Source organism: Adiantum capillus-veneris, chromosome 1 (genome assembly GCF_014529385.1).
Source record: "Adiantum capillus-veneris isolate H3 chromosome 1, ASM1452938v2, whole genome shotgun sequence".
NCBI classification, from domain to species: Eukaryota; Viridiplantae; Streptophyta; class Polypodiopsida; order Polypodiales; family Pteridaceae; genus Adiantum; species Adiantum capillus-veneris.
In genome coordinates, this window is record NC_140931.1 from 94,446,512 (window position 1) to 94,452,825 (window position 6,314).

The following is a 6,314-nucleotide window of genomic DNA, read 5'->3' on the forward strand; positions in this document are numbered from 1 at the left end:
GATGGGTTGGTAGATTGCAAGTTTTTTGCTCAGGGTATCTCATGATTTTCCATTGCTAGATCATTTGTTTAGCCCCGTTATACAACATTTGGTATCGCTCTAGATCCAAATATATAGCATCATTCTGTATAAAATTTCACCTTTTCTCGGCATAGAATCTTGCTCAAACTCAGACATTGGTTGGAGAATTCAAATTTGTAGTCTAAGTTTACTCTATTAGCATTGCTTTACCTTTGTCTGTACTTGTAAATTTCTTGTGCTACTGGGTCTTATGTTGTTGATCTAGAGGTGCTTGTTCCTGTCCTCCTTTGGTCTTGGTTTTCTAGGTATCTAGTCATAGGTATCTAGTCAAAAGAAACTTGACAAATTCTAGGGTTGTTAATAGTCTAATTTCCCCTTTGAGTAGATCCAAGAGCATTAGAGGGGTTATCATCATCCCTATATCTAATGCTCCCCCATCCTATGCATCCTTTTATGTGTCTGTAGATTCTCTCTCTTCAACTTTATCCTCATCATCATTTACATTCATACAAATGTGTTCAATAAGAGCCTAATTTGCCAGTGTACTGGTGTAAGTGGAGCTCTTTGCCTCCGGACCATCCTTTTTCATTGCCACTAGGTTCTTTAGGTATTCTAGATTTAGAGTTAAAGTTTCGTCAGAATCAAATATGTCCACTAATGAATGATAAATGTACTTGTCAAGAATCGACTATTAAGTACATCGTGCACTTCTTTTAAATTGCTCAGAGATACTATTTTTTGATCTAGTAAAACCTTTTGTGTAGTCATATCCTTTGTGAGCCATTGCATTTGTTAGCATTTAAACTTGAATTTTGCATTTTCAACTGCTATGCTTGTTGTTAGATCTCTTTAATGGTTTTTTCATACTGCTCCCTCTAGTATTATTCTTCAATGAGATATTCTTTGAGCTGGAGCACCTCCTCTCTGTAAGCTTCTAATTTGACAATCAATTTCCCTAGTTTTTGCTCCACCCTAGGTACATCAAATTATTTGATGGAACTTTGTGATTCCATCATCTGTCTGATTGACATTGAAAATTGTGTTCCAATCAACCTAGATGGTGGAAACACAATGGTGGCGTATATTCCACGAGCAGACGCTAGCATAGAGAGAACTAAACCAACATACCAAAATGTCGGCCAAGGACGTCGCTCAACCCGCAGGTGCATGGAAGAAAATAGATGGTTGTCAATCACCTGCTCGACCTTCAAAGACAATCACTACTCAGGGAAATCAAACTCGGATATCCTATGTGCTTGTGACTGTGAAACAACCTACAATGTTCATGCTACCAAAATCAAGACCAAAAGTCCTCAAATCACCTTAAAAATCATAGGGAATCCTCTACTTACCAAGGGATCATTACCTTATGGACTCCTAACCTCTATCCTGCTCGTAACTGCTTGGTGCAGCAAACACATATGAAGATAGGTAGTCTATTACAGGTCATTGATTCTCAACTTGTATGATCCTAATGTGTACATCTACTCACCACATGAACCTATTGGTATAAAGAACTTGCAAAACAAACACACGGTTTGCAAGATAACTCACTCAGAAACTCATGGGAGCCTCACGACGGAACCAAAACTTCATAAGCATGGTGTTGGTGCATAGCCCTTGCCATTTCTAACCCATTGGTGGTGTTGGCTTTGCAATGGCTGCTCTGTAGTGCACAAAGCAAAGAGATAAGATCTCTCTCTCTCTCTCTCTCTCTCTATCTCTCTCTCTCTCTCTCTCTCTCTCTCTCTCTCTCTCACACACACACACACACACACACACACACACACACACACACACACACACACACACACACACACACACACACACACACACACGGCACACAGTAAACGCAAAGATTGATTAATTCAAAAAAGTCCCCTTAGGTTACAAAAATTTGGCTTGTATACATTCCACTTGAGGGGAAAATTCCCATAAAAAATAATCTCTCAGGTCTATCAAAATTAAATATTACAAAAAATGGGTGATCCTTCTCAATGTTCCATCAGCCAACACTCCCCCCCTCCACGTCTATGTCATACCTGACATGATTGGTCCATGTATTTGTATGTTCTTTAGTTTATTCCTTTGCTCAATAGAACTTGGTGGCTTGATCATCTTCAAGTATGATTCATATTTGATGTTGTCGATGATCACTGTTGGTCCAAAAATCTTGTTGTCATATGTGAAAAAACCCGTATAGAAAGCCTCTTCAAAGGCTTGCATGTGGAATCTAGGTAAAAGCATCAAGCATTGGTAGAAGTGCTGTAGCACTTGTGGTGATGGTTGAGTGGAGAGGTTGTAAGCCAATTTGAGGAGAGTGTCTCCCATTGACATTAGAGTTGAGTCTGTAACTTTATGCGGCATGAACATCTTGATGTAGGCTAGAAGTGTTTTGCAGACCTTTCTGAGCATTATGTACGTCAAATTAGGAGAGCCAGGGAAGAGCTTAATGGTGCTCGTTAGGGTTTTCACCATATAAGTTCCACTTATTCTCTCTCCTTCTTTGGGTGGTAGAAGTTTAGGGTAATTTAGCTAGGTTGGGTGCTTCTCTAACATCCTTGAGTGGTCCTTCCAATTTCTCATCCTCAGTAGTGGGCAGTAAGAGACATCATCTCTGACAGACTTTGGAGTTTCAATGTTGGACGAGAGCGACTCACACACCCATGAAGTGCATGCAAACACTACCTAGATCAACATAATGTCAATCGAGGACACAAATGACACGATAGGCACAGAGAGGAAATCTCTTTAGCTTGTCAGGCTGAGACCATCCTACACATACAACACTCTGGAAGGCCAACTAAACCACAATCAAGAACCTCACTGCTCTCAACTACACCACCTAGCCACATACACATATACGGAAGGTAACTCACCTAATCATGCCAGATTCGTACGAAACTTAAGGAACACCATCCCCTCACTAGGATACACCTGTCCCTAAGCTTCTACACTCAAAACCCTCACTCTAAACCCATCTGCGAAAAACGCGTAGGATGACAGAGCAGAATTTTGAAAGTGCCCGAAACTGAAATTTATGAGTACCTATGCGTAGCTTATGTCGCCACGATTCTATAGACTACTAGCACACAGAAAACAGACATCGTTTGATACACTTACGGCCACAAATAGCTCGTAGATGCGTCGGCGTGTGTGCTTCGTCTCGCATGGAATGCTTGGCGTTGTCGCGTAGCTCTCCTCGAGACTACAACAATGGTGCAGTCGGATCTCCAATGTGTTGAGCGAGCCAGGCGTAGCGAGAGGATAAAACTCATGCTCACTCTCTTTCTCTCTCACACACAGTAGATGGTAGCGCTCAAGTTTTGATTATGATTAAAGTCTCCTTACAAAATGACCTAGGTACCTTATATACTAAGGCTACCTTAGGTTTAACCAAAAATGGGGTTGAAAGGGTCAAATGGCTTTGTATTTACAATCTGGAAGTGCCATTGCACCCCGGCTTCTGAAACTAGAATAACTACTCATTACAAATGACGTTTATAGCCATAATCCGCAGCATTTCATAACTCGCAAAAGATAAGACTTTGGTACGAAACTTGAGTTATGTTGTGTTGTTGACCCAGCGGTCAACAATCAACCAGACATACTAGGTATGCCAGGTACTTTGTGAGCCAACCGTTTCTCCACTTTGGCTGTGAGTCTACTATTCTCTTGGAGACTGCTTGATCTTTGATGTCTCCCTCAAATAGTGGTGTCATCTCCTCTGCTCTTTTCCTTATAGTGAGCACTTCATACTTGAGCAAAGGGTAAGGGAGGGATGACTGCATCCACTCTTCTCTGATTACATTCACATCTAACCATATCACTCCCAGAGAGTGTAGCATCATCTACCCCCATTCTATGGCTTCCGTTGACCTTATTCAATGGCTTTGTCTATCAAAGTTCGGAGATGGACCTCGTCCTCTGTTGTCAACTATTTCCCTTCCTCTTGAATTTGTGGAGGTTTCTCCACCAATATAGGTTCCTCATAGCTTTTTGAAATCTCCATTGGCTCTTGTTAGACATTGACTCCTGAGTCACTTGGAGCCGGATCTATATCTTGACCACTGGATCTCTCCACTTCTTGTCTTAATTCGGCCAGTTGATGCTGTATCAGCTTGTCTCTTTTGGTGGCTTACTTTGCATTGTTAACTAGAAGCTCTTGCAGTGTTTTTCAGCTAGTTATTCTTTGCTTGGAGCTCTTGTTGTTCTTTATTGATTCTTTCCTTAGCTGCCACGGAGCCTTCAACTATGTAACTCTTTGTCTTTGCTCTAATTTCAGCTCTTTCCGAAGTTTCGTGTCTGAGCTAGGCTTGTATGACCTGATTGTCCTGTCCTACACTTGCTCTTGCCACCCTTGGGGTCCCTCTTAGCCTTTGTATGGTTAACTGTTGGAGCTCTAATTTGTCCTTAAGCTCTATTATCTCATTCCGAGCTGACTCCATCTCACATCTTCTATCTTCTCTTTTTCCTCTTGGACATTGGAAATCTCTTTAGATATCTCACAACCATATGGAGGGTGAGGGTATCCCTTTTTGCTTCAGCTTATTTCAAGATCGTGCTTTGTGCTTCTCTCTCTCTCTCTCTCTCTCTACTTTTTGCTCTCTAAATATCTCTTTGCAATTGTCTCGTGAGGCTGTCATGCTCTCCTTTTGTATTTTCCTCTCTTGTCTTGTGCATGCTCTTTTCCTCAACCACAATGGGAAATATCATTCTGATTCTATCCAAAATTTGGTGGGAAGCTCTTACATCTTCTTCATTTAATGCTACCACACTCTTTGCTACTAGCCTAGGTAGTGGTCCAGAAAGGGGAACTTGGTGGCCCATACTTAGCAGCACTCCCATGAGGAGGGCACTATGATATTTCCATAGGCCTCCATCTTGGCACTGGTGGGATTGGTACTAACCCTGATACTCCAAGCGATGATAAGTGCACTTCTGATGCTTTTCTTTGAGTATCATGCTCTTGTGGGTTCTCCTTGACTTTTTCTTCTTGATTTACAGCCCATGGAGGAGTTGAGGTACCATACACGACCTTAGAAGCATCCGCTGTTGTATATCCAGCTTTGATGAGATCGTCATAGGTGCATCTTTTATTATTTTCCTTTTCCTCTAGCACTGGCTCAACCTTTGATTTTTTCTTTGGTAAATCCTTTGTTGGGATGTTGGGGGTTTCGAGCTTGGAGGTTGTTGTGTGTGTTTGAGGGGAGATGGTGGTGGTGTTGTACTACCTCCCTCCTCTTTGGAATCTTTTTTCTCTTCTCCCTGTGATTCAGGCTGCTCTTGCAACTTCCTCTTAATATCTTGAACTTCCTCAATAGTGAATGGCTCTAGATTCTAATGTTCTATCACCTTCTTGGACTCTTCATATGCCCTACTATAGTGATCAAATTGATCCTCTAAGGTTCAAGAGGTACTGTCACCCATTTTCTTTGGTTCTGATACCCGATAATCCTCAAAATATCCCTTTAATGCTCGCTCCACCTTGGGTTGCTCAATAAGCCTCTCGATGTGGACTGCCTTTTCGCTTATGGTCTCTTTTGGTCTCTTCTCTGGTCATTTCCATTATCCCTTTTTTATTTGGTGGATCTTCAGATTGCTCTTTGGGCACTATCTCTAGCTTTCTCCTGAGCCTTGTCGAGACAGTCGGTGCCAGTGGAGGTTCATCTGCTATATCCTCTTTCAACCTTAGCCATTCATTTTGAGTTGTTGGTTCTAGCCACTGTCCTCTTGCTCCAAGAGCTTCATATACAATTTAGGTTAAGGTTTTTGCTCCACCAATTTATTTGGGCTTATCAAATTTTCCAAGCCCACTTTATGTTCATGTAGATACTGGACATAGTTCACATCTTTTGGTACATTGATTCTCAGTGCCCAAGTGGAGGTGGTGTAGTGAACTTTTGTGGCCGCTTGTTGCAAATGTGGAAAAATTGGTTGTACAATTTGCAGCATGTCTTCAAAAATTGGGTTGCTTTTCTTTTGAGAGTACACCTCCTATGCGTCTCTTCTTTCTTTGACCGAGATGCCATCATTATGTAATCCCAAGGCATTTGCAATAATTTGAGGTGTAATGGTCACTTCTTTACTTTCTCCCTAAAGTGTATTGATGACTGCTTTGCCATCTTTCTTGATTGTAGTGGTCAGCTCATAAACTCTTTGTAAATCAACACCTGCCGGCACAGATGTAAAGCATCCATGTAGATCCACCCTTTCTAGGTGATTGACGATAGCTTCTTTGCTTGCATATTCCATGAATTCCCTTGGAATCATCAGCACATCCACTGTATTGT